The following is a 27,277-nucleotide window of genomic DNA, read 5'->3' as shown; positions in this document are numbered from 1 at the left end:
AATAAATAAATAAAATTTATTAAAAAAAAAAAAAAGTGCAAGGGTTCAGTGGATCTTGGGATGGCTGGACGTCCTCTCTCTCTCTCTTTTTCTCTTTCTCTCTCTTTCTTTTTCTCTTTCTCTCCCCATCCTGCCTCCTGCAGGAGACGGGCTTTCCACATGTGCTGGGAAACACAGTTGCTGCCCGTCATAGATTCACAATTTTCCAGCTCTATGACTGGAAGAACAAAGAAAACTCTTCTTGCACATGATTCCAGGAGAAAATTCCCAGGGAATAACTCTGATTGCATCAGCTGAGGTGACACTCCTACCTAAGAGGGTGGATGATTGGGTCCTGGACAGACATGATATTAGCTGTGACAGTGTGTGATCTGGTAGGCTTCAGGGAGGATCTGTATTTTTAAAAATTTCCTATGTGACTCTAATGTTCACACTCAATTTGGAAACACTGATCTATATTTATTAAATATGTTATATGGGTACAAAACACCCAGTGATATATTTGAAGATCCCAAGATGGCTGAAATAAATGAGCTGCTGTCTACCCTCCACTACTACTTAGCTGTCTACATTGTGCCAAGTTGAAGGATATGCAGACAAATGAGATTTGGACTCCATAATTAAGGAGCTACTGTTTAGTGAGAGATACAGATACAAACAAAAAGTGACAATTGGGGATACAGACTTTGTTATCTAAGTGCACGGAGAAGGAAGCACTAATATACTTGGAATAGTTTGGGAAGTCTTTCCTGAGGAGGGGACATTTGGACTGGGTCTTGAGGGATGAATAGAAGCTTGCTGTTTAGGTCGGGCAAAGGGCATTTAGCCTCAAGGGAATGATGTTCAAGGATCCGGTGGGGCTTTAGAGCCTAGTTCTTGAGTATGTTACTTTCAAGTTAGGCTTCCTGAGTTCAAATCCCGCCCTTCCCACTCAGCAGACATATGACCTCAGGAGAGATGCCCAAGTTACATACAATTTTTTTGCCTTAATCTTCTCATTTATCAAATGGAATTAGCAACTTGATCCTCACGGGTTGTTATGAAGATCATATTAGTTAATATTGAAAAGTTGGTTAGGATTTTGAGTCATACGTAGCTGGGTGTGCATGTCTGCCTCACTGCTTGTTAACTGGGATCCCACGAAATTTATTCTCTCTGTATCTTCACCTAAAACATTGTGGGCAGCAATAGTATAGATCTCAGGGTAATTCTGAACCTTGAATGAGATATAATGCATGGAAAATATTTGCCTCAAGATCTGGTCCATGGTATGCGCTAAATAGGCATTGCCTATCATTATGTAATCATCACTCTGCAAAGTGCTTAGTGCAGTACTCAACACATGGTAGGTGTTCAGTTTCTTCCTCCCATTACAGGGAAGACTGCCCCGTGGCTAGGAATTGTCCTTGAACATCTCACCAACCTGCAAGTCTTTACCGAGATGCTGAGAAGGGGCGGGGGAGGTGTCCCGGAATCCCCCCGGGTCAGGGCTGCGTGTCAGGCAGGGAGGTTGTCTCCATTCAGTCCAGCTCAACTTTCCTAGGCAGAGGCCCACAGTCTAATGAATTAGAAAGCTGACACACCAGGGAGTTCATTCTGGAAGAGAATGAAAGCCCATTTGAAGAAAATACTTCCATCAGCTTGCCCATACCACGGAGTGGCGTTCTGGCATATGTAACGGAATTACTGAATGGTGGGGACTGCAGTCTTCCTTTCCTCTGGGTGTTTGGGAACAAGAAAGAATGTTCACATGGCCTGTACAAATAGGCAGCTGAATTATGCTAATGAGCCTCCAGGCCTGCTGGGAGGGAGCAAGCATGAAGTCAGGACAGGATCAGAGTCTGGGCATCTCCATGCCCACAGGCCTGAACAATTTGTTCTATTTTCCAAGGCAGGATTCAGACCCAGGGGAGGGAAGGGAACATCACAGGGCCCAGGCAGGGTCTGGAGGACCCAAGAACGGGCAAGCTTTGCCCCTGAGCCAAACCTCATCAAGGAGAGGGCAGGGGTACCTTCACTTTACCAGGCTCCTGATTACCGTGGCCCCTCCAAACCCTGAGATGGGCAGGAAAGTGACCTGTCCAAGGTCAGACTCGGGTTCCAGCCAGAGTCTGCCGGGTGTCGAGGCCTGGGTTGTTTCACTGGCGACCTTGTGAAGCTGGTTGTGGTGGGGAGACTTTGAGTCATTCAGACATGGGTCCTGCGATTTACTAGCCCTGTGTCCTGGAGAGGCATCTTCCTCCCTCAGAGCCCTGATTATCCCCATCTGTAAAATGGGAACAGTAATGCCTATTTCAAGGGATCATGGTAGGAATTCTGTTGCAACATGGGCTATGGAAATACTCTGAAAACTATGAATGCTCTGTACACATGTGCAGATTCTTTTATTCTGAGTTCCAGAGGGACTCTGAAACCAAGAAAGAGGGTAGCAAGGAGGGTGGGGAATTAACCCTTAAAGGTGGCAGGCTAGAAATCCAACAGGGCATAACTGGTCCTTATCAGGCACTTCTGGAGGGGTTGGCAGAGTCTTGGCACATGGGGATGGGAAAGAAATTCAAGACAGGGAGCTTCTAAGGTACCTTGTGAGCCCTTCAAACATGGTGCCCGGCACACCAGGACCTCTCTGTGTTCCCAGCTCCTGGACCTACATGGTGATGCTTTAACATGTAAATGACCGCATGAATGACAGATCGGGCTAAAGCTTCCCACCAAAGCCACAGACCTTCACGCAGTGTGGAGCGTGGCTGATGAGACTTCCCTCAACTTCGACATGGCTTTGAGACATCACATGTGTTTTTGTTTTTTTGTTTTGTTTTGGTGAATTATTCTCTTAAGGTTTCCTTAAATGTGTCCCATTTCCTGAGAGTCCCAGGCAGGTTCTTCGTCCCCTATCTGCTCAGGATATTTCATTCTCACATGTGCCTTTATCTTCTTTGTAAACCAAAGAGGAAAGAAATGGGCGAGGGTGGGGTGTATGTATTTCTAAATGGAAAGCCTTTTTTTGTGCCGTCAGGTGAAGAGAAAGTTCCAGAGCTGTGGGGCCTGAGAGCAGGCAGAGGCTGGAGTCCTGGGCGGCCTCACCCAGGACAACCTCCGCACTGGGCTCCAGGAAAACTGGGAGAGGTGGGTGGGGAAGCCCGTGGGGTTGTAGACCAGTCAGGACACAACGCGTCCATCACAGGCTGGAGGTGGGAGAGTTTATAATCTTCTTCAGGAAATCCTCAGTGTGTAAAAAGTCAGGCCTGATATTATAAAAAACACTGCAGAGAGGTTTTAATGGGAGCGGACATATCAGGAGCGCTCTCTAGCTCCAATTTTCTCATTATAAAACTGACCGAAGTGTAAAAAACACGCAATGCACATTGGATATCTCTAATATGTGGCTGCGTTTTAGCCTCCGGAGAAGGACGGGTATTCATTTTCATAAATTACTTTTTAACTTTTTTTTTTTTTTTCAAAGGACAGGGGTTGGTGAAAGAAAACAGAGACAAAACAGATGCCTTCAGCCCTTTGATCAGCCTCACTGCAGGCTGCCTGCTAGCACCTCTTTAACCAGAGCTTGCCAGGAGGAAAATGGGTGGTTTAAACTGCAATTACAGTGCCTGCTGAAGGCCTGTCATCACAGCCAGAGGGACCTGATCCCAGGCAGCTCGGGTGCCTCCAGAATTGCAACCAGTGGGGCGGAAAGCTAAATATCCCCTGTGGCCAGTGTCTTCCACAGGCCCAGAAGCTCTGGGCCAGTCCCCCATCCCCCTGCCATGTCCCCCACCCCCGTTGCTAGAAATATAGAAAACTAGGATCATATACGCTAGCTCAGCCGGGCCAGACAGAAGAGAAAGGGGCAGGAGACGGCAGCCTTATCTCACACCCAGGAGCCGGGGAATGCGGCTAGAAGGGAGGGGAGGATGGAAGAGGCAGAGGTCAGATTTCTGGAGCATCTTGAGCAGAACAGGGGCAGCCTACCCGGACTAGAGCCACTTGCCAACTAGGCTGAGAGCATTCAGGGCTGGCCTTTGGGATATTAAGCATTAAATAGCTACCGATTCAGAAGAAGAGATGATAATATTGACTCAGGCCCCCATCCTCAGGCTCTGCCCTAAGCAATTTATATGTTTTGTCTCTGATATTCAGCTGGTCTCTGCGCATGCCCAGGGCCGGGCACCGAGTGAGGTACATGGTAGACCCTTGAAAAAAATCGATTGGGTCTAAATGAGGGACTGCCAAACTTTTAGAAAGAGAAAATTGAAGCCCAGAGAAGTTCAGTGGCCAGCCCATGGTCACCCAATTAGGGCTGGGGGGTGATGCTAGAGATGGGATTGGGGTCCAGGTGGACCCACCCACAAAGCCAGTTCCTCCCAGAAGTCTGAGCTGCCTGTCTGAGACAGGGTGGTGTGCTTCCCCACAGGGAATATGGGTCCAAGATGCTACCCTGACTCTCTACCCTGACTCCCTCGCTGGGGTGAGGCACTTGCCTCTGGAGAGGAATTTAAAGGGATGTCCAAAAAACTCAGTAATCAAGATAAGTAATGTTATGATGCAATGTTTTCCAATGTCAAAGTTAATGCAAAAATCATGATGACCAAAATACCAAATTTTACAATACAAGCAGCATAGGTTTCACAGATGTCTCCTTTTGCCTTAGACTCCACTGTGACTTGGCATGACACAGCTGACTTAAATTGCTGAGTGACCTTGGGCATCCAGTTTCCCTCTCTGGGCCTCAGTTTTCCAGTCTGCTTAAAGGGGGCATATTGTAGGCTCCTGGGGACCCTTCCAACTCTGACATGCTGGAGGAGGGTTCAAGTCCCAGCCTGGCCCGTTGGTGGCTTCGACTGTGTGTGTGGGCCCTGCAGAGGCCTGCTGGTCTGCAGCTGTGACATTGGAGAAGGTATGTGGGGGAGCACCCACCCTGTGGTCCTTTTGCAGCATCTGGGTTGAGTTTCAAAAGTGCATCCCCAAGAATGCACAGGAAGGTGCTGGGAACCGAAGTCAACTACAGACATGACGTTGGTGCGTTTTTGGCTCCGTGGGACAGGGATGGCTTGAGGGGAGCTCTGTCTGCTCTTTGTGGCACTGGAGGCATGGACAGCCCGTCACAGTCACTGATGTTTCTGGTCTGTCTTCCTGGGAGGCCAGCTCTTGGGGTCACTGCTCTTCATTTATGTGGCTTTTTAAATTTATCCCCCACCCCCATCAGCAGAAATTCCTTTATTTTAAGAACAATGAGAAGAACAGCTGGGGAACTGTTGCAGTGATTTGCTTAAATTTTTTTGACATTTGCTCATTGCTTTGTAATTGCATTTCTGATTCTGTCTTCTCCCACAAATGAGTGCAATAGATTAGTTCCAGCCATTCACTAGCTCATTCATTCATTAATTCATTTAAATAAACAGTTACTAATACTGACTGAGAGGACTGACAGTCCTTGAATGCCCTCCTGGCACACAGCACCACGCCGGGCAATCATCTATTGACCCACCCCTTGATTCACCCAGTCCCGATGTGTATCATATACCTACTACATGCCAGGTGCTGGGCTAAGCTCTGAATTTGCACTATGGAACAAACCAGCCTCATCGCTAGTCTTGCAAAACTGAGGACAGTCTGGGGAGCCTGACAGTAACCAAACAGTAATAAGTAAACTGTAGCTCCCACCTCTGTGATGGTTAATGTTATGTGTCCACTTGACCTGGACACAGGAAGCCCAGATATTTCGTTAACCATTTATTTCTAGGTGTGTCTGTGAGGTTGCTTCTGGATGGTATTAGCATTTGAATCAGTAGACTGAGTAAAGCAGATTGCCCTCCCTCTTGAGGGTGGGCCTCATCCAATCAGTTGAGGGTCTAAATAAAATACAAAGTCAGAGAAAGGAGAATTCGCTCTCTCTCTGCCTGACTGCTGAGTGGGGACATCAGTCTTCTCTTGTCCTCTGACTGGGACTTACACTGTTGGTTCTCAGGCCTCGGGATTCAGATTGGAATTACACCACTGGCTTTCCTGTGTCTCCAGCTTGCAGATGACAGATTATAGGACTTCTCAGCCTCCATAACTGTGTGAGGCAATTCCTTATAATAAATCTCTCTCTCAATCTCTCTCGAGATAAGTAATGTTTTAATGCAATGTTTTCCAGTGTGTGGTGTGTGTGTGTGTGTGTGTGTACGTGTGTGTATTCTGTTTCTGCTAGTTCTGTTCTCTGGAGAACCCTGACTAATAACACCTCTGAGAAGAGCTGAAAAGAAAAGGCAAACAGTGCTCAGAAAGCATGCAACAAGAGGATCCAGCCTGGTCCAGAGGGTCAGGAGAGGCTTATCCCAGGAAGTGCTAAGGGGGCTGGAATCTGAGAAATAGCTAGCAGTTAACTAAGTTAGGAGGGGGAGAGAAGTACATCTGGCACAGAGGATAGCATATGCAAAGGTCCTGAGGTAAGGAGACAGGTGACTCTGAGAACTTGGAATAGGGCTTAGGTGGTTGGAGTGCAGAGAGCCACGGGGCTTGGTATGGAATGAGGCTGCAGAGTACATGGCCTCCAGATCATGCAGAGCCTCATAGGCTGTGAAGAAGAGTTGGGTTTTGACATTACCACACTGAATACACTAGCTGGTACTGTTACTATTGTTACCACAATTTTTCAGATGACGAGAATAAGGCTCAGAGAGGTTTACTCATTGATCCAGCAAACGTTTATTGAACACCTACTATGTGTCAGGTGCTACACTGGGTGCTGGAGAAATAGCTGTGAGCAGGGAGCTTTCACCTGTACAAGTGACAAAGGCAGAATGGGGTCTTGGGTCTGCATGTCCCAAAGGCTTTGCTGCTTGCATATGTCCCAGCTTCCTGGGCCCAGCACTGGGATGAAAGGTGACCACCGTCCTCCCCCTCAAGTGCTCAGAGTCTGGGGGCCAAATGCCTTGCTTCTGTGGTTTGTTCACCTGGCCCAGACCCAGCACCTCAGTCCCCTCAAGATGTCACAGCCACACTGCAAATCTCCAAAGAAAAAGGCTGAAACTGAATAGCAAGGTTGTGGACCTGGCCAGGAAAGTGGCACAGGAAATCTCCACAGACTTTCAGCTGTTAAGGCAAATCTAGACACCGCCCCCCCCACCAGGCCAATCTCATTTTCATTTTTGTGGATTAAAAATAGATTCTTTGCTGCTCCTTTTTTTCAAGAGGTGGAAGCTATTTCCCCTCCTCCTCCTCACTCTGGACTGTCCTTGTGACCTACTTGGACCAATGCCATCAATGTGGTACATGTGACAGCCTTTCCTCCCTGCTGGGGGAAGATCACCTGAGGTGAAGCAGCTGAAGGTAGCTGCTGAAGGATGGGAGAGCGTGTGGGGGGAGACGGCAGGTGAAGGCCGCTGAGGAGAAGAGGAGACAGCTGAATGCAGTCCCACGAGCAACCCCAGGTGAGATCAGCAGAGGGACTGCCCAAAAGCCCCACAGACTCATGAGAAGTTAGAGATCACTGTATTTTAAGCCAGTAAGTTTTGGGGTGGTTTGTTGCCCATCAGGAGATAGCTGAAAGACCCCTGGGTGTGCTTCCAGGAATAACGTAAAGAATGATCTACGGAGGGAGGATGCCTGTTGTTTTTACTCAGCATCCATTTCCCTTCCTTCCACTAAATGCACCCCAGTTTTTCCCAGGGTTCCTCAGGGCACCACCCCTTCCCCCAGTCTCAGGTGTGATAGAGGAAACTGATCCTCCTTCAGCTCCAGGGGTGGCAGTTAACCCAGAGGACCGGCCAGTCAGAGCATGGCTTTCCCCCCCGGCCACAGTGATTGGTTCAGAGATGGGCACACGATCCAGTCAGAGCCAATCAGAACTATTATTTCTGGGACATTTGCTCAAAATATCAGGAAAGAAACAGGTAGGTTCTTTCTGGCTGGAGTCGAAACTGAGAGGAGGTGAGCCTGGAGCTGCTCATGGTGATTTTATCACCACATGGAGAGAACCTGTTGGAAAATTGAGCTCATACCGAGGAAGCAGGGCCACGAAGTGAAGAAATATTGTGGAGATGTCATTTGGACCCCTAGATATAGCCATGCCTGAAGCAATGCTGATTCTGGACTTTTGGGTTGTGTGACCCCGCAGGTTTTTCCCTGTGGTGGCCACGAAAATGTGCCACCCAAACCTGCCGCTGTGCAAGCATAGTTGACTGACAGACCCTCTGCATCTTCCACTGCATTTGCTCCCAGGCTGCCTTCCCTCCTTTCCCTGCAACACTGGGCTGCTTCTAGCCAAAGGCTGAGCATCTGGGAGCACTAGTATTGTCCCATGTCCCACTGTCCCTGGTGACTTTGGTTCTAAGATTCCCCACTGGGAAACTTTGTTAGAAATTGCACTGAAGCCTGAAACTCTTTCTACCTGGCCCTCCTTCCTTCCTTCTCTCCTTCACAGGATCAGAGCTGAAACTGCCTGCTCCCTCCCCTTGAACCTTCCCAAATGTATCTGCCATTAAATCTCTTGCATGTCTGTTTCCATCTTGGCATCTGCTGCCTCGGAAGACCTGAACTGACTCCCCTATCCCTTTTTATTACTTTCTTAATCCAGTTTGATCTGGGTTTCTGACACTTTCAATTGGACCATTTCTGACAAACACAATTCTCCACTAAGGCACTTGGTCTTTTTTTTTTTTTTTTTAAATAACTTTAATTTTTTAAATTTTATTTTATTTATTTATTTATTTATGGCTACGTTGGGTCTTCGTTGCTGCGCATGGGCTTTCTCTAGTTGCGGCGTGTGGTCTTCTCATTGCGGTGGCTTCTCTTGTTGTGGAGCACGGGCTCTAGGTGCACGGGCTTTAGTAGTTGTGGGTCTCAGGCTCAGTAGTTGTGGCACACGGGCCTAGTTGCTCCACGGCATGTGGGATCTTCCCGGACCAGGGCTCGAACCTGTGTCCCCTGCATTGGCAGGTGGATTCTTAACCACTGAGCCACCAGGGAAGTCCCAAGGCACTGGGTCTTGACAGAAGGTGGCAGAGACCACCGGAGGGTGTGGTTGGATCTCTGTGGTGGAGCCCCACTCCCTCCAGGTGCACGGTGAGGGGTGGACTGGGGAGACTGGAGGAGGGAGAGCAGTCAGGGCCCCTGAATAGTCCAGGGGACATTCTGTGTGAACCAAGCCAGGCAGTTTAAGTGTGGATGGAAGGGAGAGGATGGATTTGGAAGGTATTTTCAAGGAAATCTTAATAGGATTTGAGGACTGGTTGGAAAGAAGGATGGGTGGCGTGGACAGGGAGAAACAGAAAGAGCTCTGAGGCATCAACTTTGTAAATGACAGTGATGATGGGGCCTCTCTGTGGAGTGCTCCCTGCAGGTGCTTATCTTACCTAATATCACAACTGCCCTGGGAGGCACGACATTACTATCATTAGCATTTCATCCCATTTTGCAGATGAGAAAACTGAGACTTAATGAAGTTTAAAAAACTTTCCCTATGTCTGACAGCTAGCAGGTGATGTTGCTAGGATTTAAACCCAGGTCCATCTGGCTGTAAAAATCAGTGTTCTCAGCTGCTACCCTATGCTTCACCATCTGAGCTGCCCCTTACCAGGACAACCTCAGATTCACTCTCTCTGAATGGACAGAGAGATAGCCCAGATTTCCTCACCACCATTCATCTTTGTTCTTTCTTCTGCGTCATCAGTTGGATTCTCTATATAGCTGGTTCATTGGCTGGAGGAAGAAATGGAGTAAAAAAAGACCTTGACAAAATGTTCTTTACTTCCCTGCGATATAATTATTGTGTTTACATGTTGCACACATTGTATCTTAACAAGTATTAGCAACATTGAAATGAGTACCAGCCCCTCCATCCCAGTACCCTCACTTCCCCTTGTGTCCACCAGGTCTCACCCTTATGCGGATGTACCATCACCTGGCACAGGCAGCTGACTTTCTTAAATGAACTGTTATGCAATTTTACTACCTTCTTGGAAAGGAAAGGGATTTTGCAGAGAAAGCCGTCCCCCTCTCATCCTTTGGCAGCGAGGGATGTAAACATCTCTGGTCACACCTTTTGACAAACATGGAAGCTCACTTCTTTCTACCTGTCCCATCTTTCCCAGGTAGATCCCTCGTGGATCATATTCTGTCTTCTTTCTTCCTCGTCTCCCACCAGCAAACACACACCACGCTGCATCCCTTTTCGGCGGGAAACGCTGACTTCTCTTCTGTTCAGATATTCGCTGGCCTCTCCTTGAAACGGGGATGTGAAAACCAGAGACGAGAAAGCAAATTATCATGGTCAGCAGTGATCAAAAATAAATGGGGCAAAACTGTCTCGTGGAGAACTGATGAAAACCAGCTGTGTCCAGGGAGATGTCTGGCCTATCTTGTTTTTGTAAGGGAACAGTGGGTTGCATTGGAACTTCATCCCCCAGACGCACTGGGATGATCGGTTCTCAAGTGCCCATTGGATGATCATCGTCACAGTGGCTACGAATTGGCTTAACAGAGAGTAAGGGCACTTGGACCCTGAGCAGAACCAAAATGACCCCATAGGGCATTACGGGTGATTTTTTAAAAAATGTATTTTATTGAAGTATAGTTGATTTACAATGTTGTGTTAATTTCTATGGTACAGCAAAGTGATTCAGTTATAAGTATATATACACATTCTTTTTCATGCTCTTTTCCATTATGGTTTATCACAGGATATTGAATATAGTTCCCTGTGCTATACAGTAGGACCTTTGTTGTTTATTCACCTTATATATACTAGTTTGCGTCAGCTAATCCCAAACTCCCAATCCATCCCTCCCTCACCGCCTCTCCCCCTTGGCAAACACAAGTCTGTTCTCTTAGTCCATTACAGTTTATTTTGAATGAATGAAGAAAGGAAAGAAACGGAAAGAGAGGGAGAGGGAAGGAAAGAGGGAGGGAGGGAAGGAGAAAGAAAATGGAGGAAAGAAAAGAAGAGTGAGTGCCACCTGATAAGTCAGGTACATCACACCGTGTGTCACTAAGTAGCCCCAGTGCCCTAGGAGGGAGTGGTCTTTACCTGCATTTTGCAGGTGACGGAAGCTGCCCTCAGAGGTGAGACCATCTTGTTTGTAAAGGTGGAGCAAAGGGCTCAATTCAGAACTGGGTGACAGGCAAAGACTTTCATTTAGTTAGTGATGTGTGACAGTCTAAAGACCTGGCCAGAAAATCACCTCCCATTTCTGAATTAACTCCTGGAAATGACACATAGGTCAACCCGTCGCTGCAGACCTTTAAAGCTGAACCTCAGATTTCCCCAGGCTGACCGTGACAGTGACAGTGGCTGTGCCTTGGCTGGGGTGCCTCCGGGGTACAAGCGTGCCCACACCAGGCACAGGCATCTAGGAGCCCTGGAGGGTCCCCCAGGAGCTCAGGCACGGTCTTCTCATCTTCTGCCTCAGCTGCCTCTCCAGGGCCACTGTCACTAAGTCACTTTGTGCCCTGGTCCCACGTTGGCTCCGTGAGGGCTCCGGGGGGGCTCAGGGAGCCCCTGGCAAAGCAGGCCCTCAGCTCCGTCGCCAGTCCCTCGGTGTGCGGGGCTCAGACTGGGGTGCCCCCAAGCTAAGCGTGCAGGACAATATTCAGAACAGGCCCAAGGGACCCTGGCCACCGCCTTCCCCGGGCTCGGCGTGCAAAGCCACTTCCTCATTCTCCTTCAGTCACAAACAACCCCCCAAGTCTCACTAAATTGACTCCTGGGGGGTGTCTGGCCCGGCCTTTCCCAAACAGGCCCAGGCTTGTCTGAATTCCAGAGTGGGCCCAGCTTGAATCCTCACCCTCTGATTCAGTTTGGGAAACTATTTCCCACCTACTCTCTCAAATAAGCTTCAGAGTAATCCCATGAACCTGGCAGCAAATAGAGAGGCCAAAGCTCAGATGGTCACATGGATGGGGGGGGCGGTCCGGATCAGACCCCTGTCTTCTGAGAGCAGAGTTCCCCCTCCTATTCTGCAGGGCCCCCCACCCCGAGACCCACCCCCCTGCCCTTCCCTTCCTGGAGGCTGATGGCCACATGCGTGAGTCTGGAGTCAAGGAATCTGCTTTCCATCCTGGGCCTCAGTCTCTTTTTTCTGTAAAACAAAGGTAGAAACCATCCCTATCCCTTAAGGCGGCTGTGAGGATCAAATAGAAGGATTCCTACAAAGAACCGTGCCGAGCTCCTGACACAGAGAAACCACTCGCCGGCCATCGAGAGTCCACACAGATGGGTCGCAGACCATGATGTCCTGACTGAAACATCCAGCTTTAGACAGGCCATTCACCCCTCATTGGAGGAAATGCCCCATTCATGACCTCAACTGGACACGTTTGCTATAATGTGGGTATAAAAACACATCTTATTCCACAGCGTTCTTGTAAAGATTAAACAACAACAAATGTGATGACTTCTTTGGAAACTATGACAGGCAAATCAATTCTTATTTTCATCACCTGCCTAGAGCCTTCTTTGCATGGACTCTTAGGGAAGATTCTCCTGAGTGCGAAGAAGAAACAAAGACATGCCCCGTTGACTGAGCCCCCAGGTGTTAGCAAAGTGGGGCGAGCACATTGCTAACGCCAACTTCTCCCAGCCTCGGGTGCAACCTTTCTCTTTTCACAGATGAGGCAACTGAGGCTTGGAGGGGTGGCCCAACATGCCCAAGGTCCCATGGCATGTGAGTGGAGCACCAGGGATTCACACCCAATTCCATCCATCTCTCCCATGCCTAAACATCCTGCAGAAAGATCAACAGAACCTCCTCTGATTAGTCTCCATGAAGCTTTTTATCAAAAACCGAGAGACATGGGTTGGTAAGAGGTGAAAGAAATAAATGGTCCAGAGGTGGCCTTGTTAGAAAAATCCCCCAAATGGGATGCCAGACAGGGGCCCCTTGGATGGGACTGCGCTGGTGAGGGGGCAGTGACAGGTCTGAGGTCTGAGGCAGTACAAGCTGAGTTATTACCTGGGGCCCAGAGACTGCCACCCCTCCCTCCCCAGTGCGCCCCAGGCCAAGTGAAGCAACTTGATCCCAGACGTATCTTTAAAGTGGCTACAGCCCGGCTGGTGGCCTCTTTGTCAGACAATGGCGCCCTCTGCTGGCAGCACAAGGAGACGTGGCTTCAAGGAGAGGCCTTTAATGTTAATAATAAACAAGGCATTTAATGCTAATAATAGAAACAATAACAGCGATGATAACACACACAGTAATACCTCCAAATGACATTACAAGGAGGAGAAGGAGGAAGAATAGAGGCTTTTATGGAGCACTTAGTGCCAGGTACGGAGCTAAGCACTTTACGGATCTGATCTCATTTGGTCTTAAGTACCAGTATTTTTTGTCAGCTTGCAGAAAAATAAGCGCAATCCAGAGAGGTTAATGAACTTGCCCCAGGTAAAGCTGGAGCATAAGTTCATACGCCTGCCACTGCCCTGCACTGTCTAGTCGGGCCCAGTTCATTTCCAGCCCAGTTAGAACATTGATCACACCGTCCAATTTTGTCCCTTGTTTATTTAGGTGGTTGGCATGCTGGGTGAACTCAGCACAGCAACTTTGCAGTGGGACACAAAATCAAGGTCCCCAGCTCTATAGGGTTGCCAGATTTAGCAAACAAACATACAGGATGCCCAGTAAAAACTGAATTTCAGGTAAATAACCCATTTTTTAGTATAAGTAGAGCCCAAATATTGAATGGGACATAGTTATACTTAAAAAAAGATGTTGTTTATCTGAAATTCAAGCTTAAATAGGTGTCCTATATTTCATCTAGTCCCTCCCCCCAGCTTTGAAGACCTGGGTTGGAATCTCTGTCCCATCACTTTCTAGCTGTGTGATCTTCAGCAAATTATATAACCTCTGAGCTTCAGCTCCTGCATCACAGAAATACCTGCTTCCCAGAGTAATCACGATGACCGTGATCTCCTCCTACTAGCCCTGATTCCCTGGACACATCACATAATCTCTCGTAGCCTTGGGGTCCTCAGGAGCCAAGCGGGCGCAGGCTTGGTTAATTCAGCAGAGCAATGTCAGGGTCTAGGTCAGCTACTGCGTGATTCTTTTCATGCTTCCCCCTTATGTTCACCCCTGCTCCCAACACCATGTCCTCTCAACACTATGTCCAAAAGCAAGAAAAAATGGAATTTCCATCCCAGCCAACTTTCCTTCAGATCTCATTGTCTAGAATTGAGCCAAGAGAGGCTGGGGAAAATGAATAGCTGGCATTTTCAGGCTTAGGAGTGGCAGACAGGCTCTGCCTGCAAAGAAAAGGAAAGAAAAACAGTCGTTGGTCAAGAGTACATATGTCACGCTCATTCTATGCCAGGCATTGTCCTAATAGTGCTATAGATGTTCATGCATTTAACCCTCACCAGATAAGTATCATTATCCCATTTTACAGATGACAAAAGTGAGGTCCAGAGGATTTAAGGTTGCTACTTGGATAGATTGTCAGAATAGCAAGTGGCGGAATGGGGATCTGAACCAGGGCATCCAGCACCAACATCTAGGAGCCTGACCACTCAGCCCTCCTGTCTCTATGGAGGCATACAGCAGGGGCTGCCCCACCCACTCTGACTCACCTCTCCGTCGTTCATGCTACACGAGGCCTGGCACTGTGTGTCCCTAACTCAGCTGCTGAGTCCAAGGGCTGGCTTCACAGCAGCCTCCTGGTAAGTGTCAACAATTATTGTGACTTCACACTTCCTTTCCACCTTCCCTCTCTCCCTTCCTTATGTGTGATGACATCACTAGTTACCTGTGCAAACACCTAACTCCCGTGGAGGGGGCTGGGGGCTGGGCTGTGCCTGCGGAATGAGATCCCCCTTGTGATCTGGACCTTGTCCCTGCCTGCTTTGTTCTCATCAGTTACTGGGACATGCGTTTCTGATGAGACAATGCAATAGCAATCACAATTAGAATGCAGAAGTGTGGTCCGGAAAATGCCACATGTAATACATTAATCGTTCTTAGACTTTGGGGTCTCATTCCTGAAAATTATTTATTATTTTACTAATTATTTATACATATTTATGTTTATTATTCATTAGCACTTATTAATGCATAGTTTTAATTATCATTGTTGTTTATGTGGGTTAAATTTATCAATGTTTATTGGATTCAAAATTAAAATGGAGAAATTTATAAAACACTTATTTTAACTCATTTGTAAGCCCATTACATTTAACATACCTATTTTTATAAAAAATAATTGTGTTTTTCAAAATAAAAGATTTAGTGGAAGAGTGGCATCAATTTTTGTGCAAATCTCTTTAATGTCTGGCTTAATAAAAGACAGCTGGATTCTCATATCTGCTCAGCACTCAGGTATATATATTGAGGTATATTGGCTGAAGAATAGAAAGAAAATCTGGTCTCACACAAACATGCAGTTGGAAAAAAGAAGAGTATTTTAATAGCCTTTCTAGATAATTGTGAATATTCTTCTTTGATATTATACCCCATATTCACAAATGGTGCTTTCTCTAAGGTTAGCTGCAACCTGAAATCTGAAACCATATCATTGAATTTCTTTCTCCTCTGCTACATTAAAATCCATTGTTCTTTCTTGGATGGCTCTTCCCTCGTGCACGATTTTGTAACAGCCTGTGTTCATCATTTGGGAATCATTGGTTCACTGAGTCATGCAGATCTTCCAAATCTAGGCACATTTCATTTTAAAATATCAAAAGATCACATTCGCTAACATTGCCACATGTCTTATCAGAAGAGTGTTTAATTATTGGAAAACTGTCCAGCTCATGGTGGTGGACATGGATTTTCCCAAATTCAAATTTTCACTTGCAAGTTCAAATTTCATCATTGGTAACAAATATTGCCATTTTTTCCCCCTTGACATGACAAGCTCACTTCATTTACTTTCAACAAAATGTCTACCAAATACTTCAGTCTGGTTAGTTTGTCAGTTGTGCTTTCAAGCGAAATGGTTGCCAATGAAAAAGTGGCTAGTTTAGCTCAAAAAAATTAACATAGCCCTTTTCTTCAAGGCAACTATCATACTTGAGTCTGCAGCAAAAGTGCTTCATGCATACTTCCTATTTTGTCAGGCAGAATAGTAAAAAGTTATATATGCAAGGGTTGAGATTTAATAAAATTAAAGATTTATACAGCTTCATCCAGACATTCTTCAGTGAAACTGGCTTTTTTTGGTTTTGGGTTTTTTTTTTTTTCGTTTTTAGTTTTTTTTTTACCATGAGTGCCTGGTGGTGGAGAATACAATGAAGGTGACAACAGTTTGGGCCACTACCTTTGATTTCCGCAAAAGCTCCAGGAGTTGTACCTCTATTGCTTTTGCATCCTTGGTACAAATATCAACACAGTGAAACAGGCAAACAACATCTCCGTATTCCCACGAAAAGAGTTTTAATCTTGCAGCCCCCCCTGAAAGGAAGCTGGGGTGCCTCAGGGTCTGCAGATCACACTTTCAGAACTGCTATCGTGGTAGTAGCCTGGGCAGGAGGTGATGTGTCCTGCCCAGCAGAAGAACAGAAAGAAGGGAGGGATAAGGAAGGAGACTGGGCAGGAGCTGGTGGCAGGTGAGGTGTTTGGATGCAGGAGAGGGAAGGGGATGAGTCAGGGGTGGCACACAGGTATCTGGCTGGGGATGGGGACGTTGGCCCCGGGAATGTTGGCAAAAGACCAGGCTGTGGCAGGATGGCGGTAGATAATGACTTCACTTCTTACTTATTTACAGTGGGGTGGTCACTGAGACACCAGTGGGGAGGGAGGTGGAGGCTGGCACTGGCTTTCAGAATCATCTGTGCAGAGGGTATGCATTGGTTCCTAAGAACACTGAGATTTTCCCAAGAAGGAAAACCCATTTGTCTTCTTGTTACTAGAATGTTGAACAAGATTAAATGGCCTTGATTCAAGGCAAGGAATAGTGTGGTTCGTGGTAACTTCTTGCCCACCAGGCAAAATGCTTAGAGCTTTGCAATCACAGTGTTAGCAATAGTAATGGCTGGCGTTCCCTGGGTACTCACAGTGAAGCTTGCTGTGGCCTCCGTCGTGCAGTCCGCTCCAGCACCCTAAGACTGGCTTGCGGGGAGCAGTCAGAGAGGGGATGAAGGTAGAGCACACAGCATAGTGCCAGGGCGAGTTCTCAGTGAGCCTCGCAAGCTTTGTTTTAACGTGGTCCATTCAGCGTCTGCTCCGTGCCAGGTACCCAGGAAATGATTGTGGAATGAATGGGCAGGTGATTGCGGGGCTGGGCTCAGGCTTGAGCTGTGCAAACCCACAGAGAGTCACAGGAGCAGGAAAATAAAGGGGGACTGGATGAATCATTTCCAAGCTGCACCCAGAAAAGGCTGTGATTTGGGGGGAGCGTGGAACACCCCTGCCAGCCAGGTCACTACAGACGTTCTCTTTCTCTCTTCAGCTGCTTTTTTGGGGAGCAGCCACTTTGCATGAGGAAGAGCCAAACCAACAGCCAAAATATGTGACCTTGTCAAGGCTGAAGAAACAGGAAGGGTTCATTTAATCAGTAAACATATATATATATATTTCAAGTCCCATCAATTTCTCCAAACTGGTTGCTCTCACGGTCAAGTCTGTAATATGTCCCTTTGTCCCAGGTCTCAGTCTTTTTTCCAAAGAGCTGGCTGGTGACAAGTCCAGAAGACACCCGATCTGGGCTCCGGAAGCTTGATGAGAGTCTGAGCACACACTTGTCAGCGGCCTGCCCAGTGCAATGCCTTCCCATAAATAACTCAAGGCCTCTGTCCTCATTGTTATATGCAGGCAGCCTGTGGGTTTTTCCTTTGTCTTTCTTTTACCCAATTGGAAAAAAAAAAAGAAAATTACATAAACATCTTCCCCATCACTAGAAGATTGCTCAAATAATTATGTCCCCATCATTCAATGGAAAACTATGCAGTTGGTAAAATGAATGGATCTGATCAAGCTGCAAATTTGGAATGATCTGCAAGACATATTGTTCAGTGGGAACAAAGCAAATATATAGCATGATATCACTGCTGTTTAAAAAAAGATATGCTTATGTATTTGTACTTTTACACGTATGAGTGCATATACACATTTTATATGTATAATGGAAGAATGTACTAGAAACTGAGGACACTGGTTTTCTTAGCAAAGGGACTGAAGGATGGGAGGGAAAATTAACCTTTATTGTAAACCTTTGTGTTGTATTTAATTTTTTGAGTAATGTGTGGATGTTGGTTAAATAATAAATGGTAACATTTATTAAGCACTCATTATGTGCCAGGCATGGTCCTAAGTGCTCTACATGTGTTATCCTTCCCACATGGAGAGTTACAGGGGTGGTGTTGTTTCTGGGGAGGCCCCTACCCAGCCAGGGACTACATTTCCCAGACTGTCTTGCATCCAGTGGTGGCCATATGACTCATTCTCATCAGTGAAATGTGGGCGGAAGTGAAGTGTGACATCACTGGAGTGGAGCTCTTCAAAATCTTTGCACCCTCTTCCAGCTCCACCACCAGAGGCAGAGGATTTTGAGGCCCTGGAGGAGGGTGGAGACACAAGATAAAGGCACCTAGTCTCCTCGTGGACGGAAGTCTCCCGCCAACCAGGGTCGCCCACATTGGACAATGACTTAAGACATAAATAGAATTCTATGGAATTAATTCCATAGGTGAAGACATAGAATTAGAGTTTATTTCTTACTGCAGCTAGTGTTGCTCTAACTTGTCTCCCAAAGCTTAAAGGGTTGTATTGACTGCCAGGAGCAGAGTGAACTAGCTGGGAGCAACAGAGGGTGTGGGGAAGCCCAGTTAAAAGATTCCCTGGATGTGAATGGTGGTGTCAGATTTGGAAAGAAGTAGACAGATTTTAGACATCAGTAGGCAGAGGAGTGAAAGGAGTACAGAGGTGTGAAGAAGAGAAAGATGCTCAGATCTCTTCCCTTCCCAACCGCGTGGGCCATGACGCTGGCACTGGCCCAAAGAGCACCAAGGGAGAACCAGTGTACCTGTTACTATCCAAGCAGAAAGCCTGGACCGCTTATTCAGTATGAATTTCTGTCACTTAAGGACTTTTGAAAAGTACATCCAACAAAATAAGTAGTATTTACTAAATGCCATCTATGCTTATTTTTCCCCACTTGTCTTCACAATGTCATTCTACAGTTGGTTTACTAGAATCTGTATCTAAATAAAGGATCCAACACTGCATTTGTTGGTACGTCTCTTAATTCTCTTTTAGTCTTCAGTGATGCTCTCCCCCTGCTACCTGCCTGCCATTCATTTCTTGAAGAAACAGCATCATTTTTCCTGTAGAATTTCTCACATTATGGTTTTGGCAGATTGATTGATGATGCTTATAAGTTCCCCCCTCCCATATATATTCTAAAAACTTAGTTCTAGAAGCTTGATGAAATGCCAGGTGAGAAATTGGGGCAAGAATACCTTACTGGTGGTGCTGTGTACTTCCTACCGTGTCAGGGGACACCTCGTGTCTGGGGGTCCCCACTTTGGGGATGTTAAATTGCCCAGTGAGTTAAGGCAGTGTCAGCCTGATTGCCCCATCCAGTGTCGGTTACCACATCCATCTGTCCCTTGAGAATTTTAGCAGAAATTAATGAACATTGCTGAGATGGACTGTTTTATTTGCAAAAAGTTGGTTTTCTAACTCTATCATTCCTCCTGCATTTGTTAGCTTTGATTCTTCTCAAAAACAGAATATTGCTTCATCAACCATCTGCTTATCCTGAAATATAGTCTATAGAGGAAAGGCAAGATAAATGTTTTATTCTTTCCCTTTATTTATCAATTTTCAAAATAATAAACTGGTACCCTAGAAACCCTAGCAACCTAGTAAGAGGTAGTATTGTTATCCACGTAAAGATTTTATGCATTTGCTGTATTTCAATCCACTGAAGCCATTATTCTTTCTGAAGCTAATATGATGCCATCCTTATACAGGGGAGGAGCCCTTCAAATCAGCTCCTCTCCTGTTCTAAAAGTCTTTGATAGCTTCTTACTTTTAGGCGTGACAAGATATGCCAGATTCTTCTTGTACGTTTCTTGCTCCAGGCTTGGACAAACACACATGCAGATACACACAGTCTTGAGCCAGATCTTTTCCACAGAGTACTTTATAGATAAGAAAACAGTGAGGGGCTGACAGAGCCTGAGGCCACAGCTCTTACTCCCAAACACATGCCATTGTTAAAAAAGAAAAAGGAAAGAAAATTATTCATGACACTTGTTGAAATTGGTAAGGAAGATTTTATTCAAGGGGGGCCATCGTGAAGGGTATGGGGCACAGCACTGGGGTCTTGCAGCTGGGGAGAGAGATTGGGCTCAACTCCGAACTCAGCGTGGGCAGGTGGGAATTTATAGCCAAGGGGCAGGGTGGGGTCAGTGCATGGAAAATTACCAAGAGGAAACTTCAGGGCAAGGAGGGTATTAGGACGCTATTAAATCAACACTTGTTAACACCTGAACAGGGTGCCAGAAGGTGAGCCGAGGTTCAACCACAGACCACAAGAGAAATTTAAAGAGAAGTTGATCAGTCACAGGTCCTGGAGGACGTACACAGCATACCTTGAGGGGCCACACGGGGAGGTGAAGGCAGAGTGCAGACAGAGAGAGGAAGGACCTGGGGCACATGCTTTATGGGGGTATGTGAGTAGGGCCCTGGGGCCAAGGCCAGATCGGTCAATTTAAACCAAAATAGCAAGGTTTCGGCAAGCCCCACAGGGTCATGTCTAAGGGGTGTTTAAGATACACAGGAACTGGGAGGCAGAGAAGACGGCTGACCTCAAAGGCTGATGAGTGTCACCCCAGGATTTCCACTGGCTGTGACCCTGGAGTCTAGGACACATGCTCCAAGTCCACCCGGCTGCCCAGACCCGGCACAGAGGGAAGGCATCCTCCCTTCAGACACAGGGGGCTCTGAATACGCCCCGAGGACTCCAACTGATGGAGACGGCAAACCGTAGAAGGTCAGATACACGTGTCAATGAACAATCAGGTGTAGTCGGATTCCAAGAGGCGAGAGAGAAAGAGAACATTGTTAGGCCCTTCAGTGTGTGACGCTCTGTGAGTCAAGGCTTGTTATTTCTAGTTTATAGATGAGAAAACAGAGGCCCAGTGAGGTGATGACCTTGGCCAAGGGCACCCAGCTCATAGGCAAAAGTTAGGATGTGGACCCTGGTCTTTCTGGTGCCTGAGACCTTGCCATTCCCTTGGCCACAGCTGCCTCCTGCACGGGCCCTGCTGGGCTCCTGGCCGGGGAGGCCTGCCTGTCGCTGCAAAGTCCGGGAGCCAGCCTTGACCTCCACTCCCCGAGCCCGCTGGACCCAGTGGAAGCCCGGCCCTCCTCTTATTAACTTGAACTAGGGTCTGGGAAACAGCAGTGTCCCCATTTATGCTCTCCTTTAAAGGTATTGATGAGCTCATTATCTTCTCTCTGCATTCCCACTAACCATTTAGAAGTAAAATGGAAAAAAATAAAATTATTTACATCAAAGGCAAATTATAAAATACCTAGCAAGCGAGTTAACACAAAAGATACAGCACCTATATGAATGAAGCTGTACAGTCTTATTGAAGACACAAAATATGTCTTAAATGAGCAGAAAGAAATTTTAGGTTCCTGAATAGGAAAGTGACATACCATAAATTCCTACCATTCCAGTTAGGATCTCCATAGTTTTTGAAAAGGACAAAGTTATTTTAAAGTTCTTATGAAAGAACAAATGTCAAGAAAATGCAAAATATTCTTGAAAAGGGAAAATATTTAATCTGACTATAAAGCTAGCATAATAAACACAGTGTGGCATTACCACAGAAACCAAAATACAAACAAACAAACAAAAAACTAATTTAAGAGACTGCAAAGGTACAATAAGGCAATGGCCAGCAAGAGGACAATGATACAGGACAAAGTATTTAGAAACACACCCAAGTTCACAGAGAAATTTAATATTTAAAATGGTGGCCTTTCATTTCAATGAGAAATATATGGTAACTTACAGCTGGTGGAAAACAATATCTGGGCCATATTGATCATACATTAAAAAAAAATAGATTCAAGGTGAATTAAGAATCTAAATGTAAAAAACAAAATAAAAATAATAGAAGACATCTTAGGAAAATATCTTTGAATGGAGGTGTTCTAAAACAAGTCAGGATAATATACACACAACTGTATATACAATATATAATCAACAAGGACCTACTGTATAGCACAGGGAACTGTATGCAATATCTTACAATAAGCTATAATAGAAAAGAATTCTAAAAATATATATATATACACATATATATATCTGATTCACTTTGCTGTACACCTAAAACTAATACAACATTGTAAATCAAATATATTTCAATAAAAAAATTTTTAAAAATAAATATAAAACAAGTCAGGAAACCCAGGTGCTTCAACAGGTAGGAGAAACAAAGCTGACTGCACAATATGCTTAAATTTTTGAAAAGCAAAAGATAGCATACTCAAAATCAAAAGGTTTGGGAAAAACATTATGTATGTGACAAACAGTCGAGTTTTCCCAGTATAAGAAGAACCCCTACATAAATGAGGCAAACAATGAATCTAAAAATGAGCAAAGAATATGAAAAAGCAAATCCACTTTTTTGTCATCAGGGAAACGCAAAACAAAATAAAATGCAATATTGTTCTCACCCATTAGATTTGCAACGTTCAAAAAGAGTGGTCTATCTGATTCTGATGTGGGGAGATAGTCAGTCTCATACAACGGTATGGGAGCGTTAATTGCTACAATCACTTTGGAAGGAATTCTGGAAAAAAATATTGTAGGTTCATAAACACTTACCTTTTGGCCCAGGAACCCCACTCTTGAAAATCTATCCACTAGATGTAAAGACACACATATGAAGATACACTGAACGTGGAGACAGAAGAGGAGGAAGCCCCTTGGATGTCCTTGGGGACGGTGGGGGGGGGGTAGTGGTGAAATAGATCAAGGTAATCCCTCCAAGGCATGGCTGTGCCCCTGCTACAGAGCAAATGACCTAGGGAGATGGCCAAGCTCCTTAAGCAAAAATAACAAATAATCGAAGAGAAATGTAGGAGGTACCATCTCATCTGTGGTCAGACAAAAAGCCCCCAAAGACATGAATGTATGTATGAGCACAGAGGAATATATTAGGAAGCAAAACCTCAAGCCTGCTCAGACCTGAAGACTCCACAGCCCCAAGCACAAGGGATGTGTCTGAGCACTTCCCGCTCAGGGGTGGTCACGCTGGTAGCGTCTGCACCACGGAAACTGGCAAATGCTGCACATTCTGGTTTTATGTCCTGGAAGCCAGTCGTTAAACCTTTACCAGCGTGTCACTGACACAAAGGGCGGAAAAGGAGAAGAGAAAAGGGGCACTGTGTCCAGAAGCTCCTACTCCTCACACCGGGAAATGCATGAACACGGATTAATATTATAGCACACAGGAAACTTATCCAGGCTCCGTCCAAGGAACACCATTCTTTCCGGAGGATTCTGTGGTCTGTGCAGCTTGAGCCACGGCACCAGGAGCTATGCTGCATTCTCACCACTCGGGGGCAGTGTAACCACAGCCAGTTCGCTTGCGCAGCCTGGTTGGGGCTCCCAGCCCCTGCTTGAAGCCAGCGGCTCCTCAGCCCTTCAGGGCCCTGGGACCCTCCCCTGGAGGTGGAGGAGGGAAGAGGGCAGAGGACTCAAACCTTCGTTACCATTTAAACCACGTGGTTCCGCTTACAGGCAGGGTGGCAGCCAGTGCACTGCCGTGAGCCTCAGTTTCCCTATCTGTAAACCACAGAGGATGATAGTATTGACTTCAGAGGGCTTTGGGATGATTAAATGATATGATACATAAAGAGTTTACTATGGGGCTTCCCTGGTGGCGCAGTGGTTGGGAGTCTGCCTGCTAGTGCGGGGGACGCGGGTTCGAGCCCTGGTCTGGGAGGATCCCGCGTGCCGCGGAGCGGCTGGGCCCGTGGGCCGCAATTGCTGAGCCTGCGCGTCTGGGGCCTGTGCCCCGCGACGGGAGGGGCCGCGATGGAGAGGGGCCCGCGCACCGCGATGAGGAGCGGTCCCCGCGCCGCGGTGGGGAGTGGCCCCCGCTTGCCGCGGCTGGAGAGGGCCCTCGCGCGAACCGAAGACCCAACACAGCCAAAAATAAATAAATAAATAAATAAAATCAAGTAAAACTTAAAAAAAAAAAAAAAAAAAAAGCAGATTCTTTAAAAAAAAAAAAAAAAAAAAAAAAAAGAGTTTACTATGATGCCCAGCACACGGCGAGCCCTCAGTGGCATCAGCCACTATCATTATTACAGTTTACATGGATGATGGTCTCATCCCGTTCTCCAGCCCATCCTCTGAGGTATGTACTATTACCTTCCATTCTACAGAGTAAAACACTGAGTGACATAGAAGGGAAGTGACTGACCAAGGCTGCGCAGTGAGTGGGGATTAGCAGGGACTTGATCTGGTCTGGATGATGCCACAAGTCTCTCCTCCCCAACTCAGCACAGCAGAGGTGATGGAGAGAGAGGAGGGTCTTCAGGCTGCTCTGGGGCCTGAGCTACCCCCTCCTTCTCCCACCCACCCCCATCCCTGCCTCCACCGGGGTGGGCCACTCAGCATTCCCCTCTCGGAGTGCAATTCCTTCCTTGTAAAATGAGTCTTGCAATTACAGAGTCATTGTAAGATCCAAGGACACGAGCGAAGGGCGCTTCATAACAAAGAAGCCGTCCCTTCATCTCTTCGTTCATCTCACATGTGCTCCAAATGCACATAAGGCCCGCAACAGTGTGGGGGTGAAGCCCCTGGGCTTTGCCCTAATGGGCTCCCAGTCTGGGGAGGGAGAAGCGATCGAGCCTGTTTCCTCCTCTGGGCACGAGCATTGCCACATGGCAGGTCTGGCATTTAGAGGGGTAGGCAAGGCCCCTGTCGATACCCTCCTCCTCCGTCCTCCCCACCAAATGCTCATACGTATACACGGATACATATGCACACACATGCACACACACGTACATGCACACATGCACACATGCACACCCACATAGGAGGGGTTGGGTCTCCATTTGTGGGGCAATGTCTTTCCCTGTTACTGAGCAACAGAGGGGGGTGCCTGGCAACCTGGAGCAGCTCAGCATGACAAGCACCGTACCACGCCCGGCTCTAGCAGGGGCACGGAGAGGAGGGCTCGTCCAAGCGTCACCCAGACTGAGGAGGTTGTAATGCCTGTGCCCAGCCCTGGGTATCCCACGCTTCCCGCCCAGAGAGGCAGCCCAGCTCAGAGGTGCACAGTCACGTGGCCACACCCAGCTTCTGAGCTCGGCTGTCGGATCCGCGAGCTGGGGGCAGTGGCAGCCCCTGCACCACAGTGCAAGGCCTGACAGGGCTCTGCAGGGAGAACACTGAGCAGGGGGCCTGGGGGAGTGAGCTGGTGGGAGAGTCAATGCTGACGTTCCCACCGCTGATCCGCACTCCTCAGCTCTAGGCTCCCGCTCCAAGCGGACGATTGCCTCTCCCCTGCAGTGTCTCCCCATAAATGAGTGTCAGGGACCTCCCCCCCCACCGGGTGCTGTCCTGAGGGCTGACTGGGACAGAGACACACTGACTGGCAGCACAAAGCCTGGACCAGACCCTCCTCCCACGTGCCCCTCCCCCATCATCTCCATCCTTTCAGGTGCTGCGGCCCAAACCTTGCCTCACCCTTGACTTTCTCTCTCCTGCCCCCCATCCAGTCAGTCAGCAAATGCAGCTGCTCAAACTCCAGCCTGACCCCTGCTCACCCCGCACTACAGGCAACAGCCCGGTGCAAGCCGATGTCATTTCAGCTGCTTCTAGCTTCCTGGGGACCGGAGTGGTCCTTTTAAAATAAACGTCAGATCCTGCATTTCCCCTGCGTGGAGCTTTCCAGTGGCTGCCATCTCACTCGGAATAAAACCCGAAGTCCTTCCCTGGCCTCACCATTTGCCCCTGCTATTCCCCCACTCCAATCTGCCCCTCTCCCTGCCTCAGGTACTGGCCTCTCATCCCCTCCTCAAACACTTTGCACCTTCTGTCCCCTCTGCCTAGCATGCACTTTCCCTGATGGCCACTTCCGGTTTCTGCTGACTCTCCAGCGACAGAGCTGCCCCTTCCTTCCACGTTACAAGGATACCATCCTCCCCACCTCCTGGAGACCCACCATCCCTTTACCCTTCCGTCTTGTTCTTTGTCCTTCTCACTGCCACACGGCGGTTTAACACTTTATGTTTGTGACTGACTGCGTCCCTCTCACGTGTGCAAGCTCCGCAAATGCAGGGACCTGGTTCTCTGCTCAGCCCCCAGTCGGTAGCCCTCAGCCATGGCAACAAGTAGGCACTCAACAAACAGATCCTGAACAAATGAATGAAGAGGAAATGGAAGGAGGGCTGAATGAATGAGTGAGTGAGTGAAAGTTTCCCCATTAACTCTGGTGTACACTCTAAGGGGTTGGTTCAGAATCAAAGGGTGTGTCAAATGCTCGTACGCACTGGCTTCCGCTCTGCACCCAAAGTCCTCCAAAATCCCACACACCTTTTCTCATGGACACACGTAGAATCCTTATTCCTGAACTCATTCCAAAAAATACTGGTATTTGGAGTTGAGTCAAAGAACTTTCGACCTAGAAGAATCCAGTTGACCACCCAGAAATGACACCCTGGGCTAGTTCTCTTTCCCCTCCGAAGACAGCCTGGTCAAAGGGAAATTAAAGACCCTGCAGGGACAATCCTGGGCTCAAATTCTGAATCTTCTTCAATCTATAAGACTTGAGCATGACCATTCACCTGTCTGTGCCTCAGTTTCTACCTATGTATAATGGGCACAATCCCCCCACACAAAGATGGATTGCTCTGATGGTTAGGCAAGGGCAGAGCCCTTTGGGGGGCAACTTGGTAGATGCTGGGTGTACACAGAGCACCCAGCACTTAGGGGACACACAGTTCCTTTTCCCCACTGCTGGCCCCCAACTCCGGTGCCCCGATGCCTTCCATTCCTCTGTGGAGCTCTTGAGAGCAGGAGAATAAAACAACTTGCGAAGCTGGCGCTGGATGAATCTCAAATCCTTGACTCCCAGCCCAGGACTCACCCACTGCCACTCACGGAAAATGTTCATTTTAAAGTCTGTCTGAAAATACGATTCCCCAGGTAGCACTGGGGGTGATGGTGAAGAAAGGAACCCAAGTGAGCTCCACACTCGAAATCTTCTGATCTGTGTGTTTATTGAAGGCCTTCTAGGTGCCAGACACTTTGGCAGAAATTACTTCTTTTGATTTAATCAAGTCCTAACACAGCCCTGGGGAGTAGGACATTACTATACTCATTTCACAGA

The sequence above is a fragment of the Balaenoptera acutorostrata genome, chromosome 2 (assembly GCF_949987535.1).
Source record: "Balaenoptera acutorostrata chromosome 2, mBalAcu1.1, whole genome shotgun sequence".
Lineage (NCBI taxonomy): Eukaryota > Metazoa > Chordata > Mammalia > Artiodactyla > Balaenopteridae > Balaenoptera > Balaenoptera acutorostrata.
The sequence above is the reverse complement of the archived record's forward strand: the minus strand, read 5'-3'. Positions refer to the sequence as shown.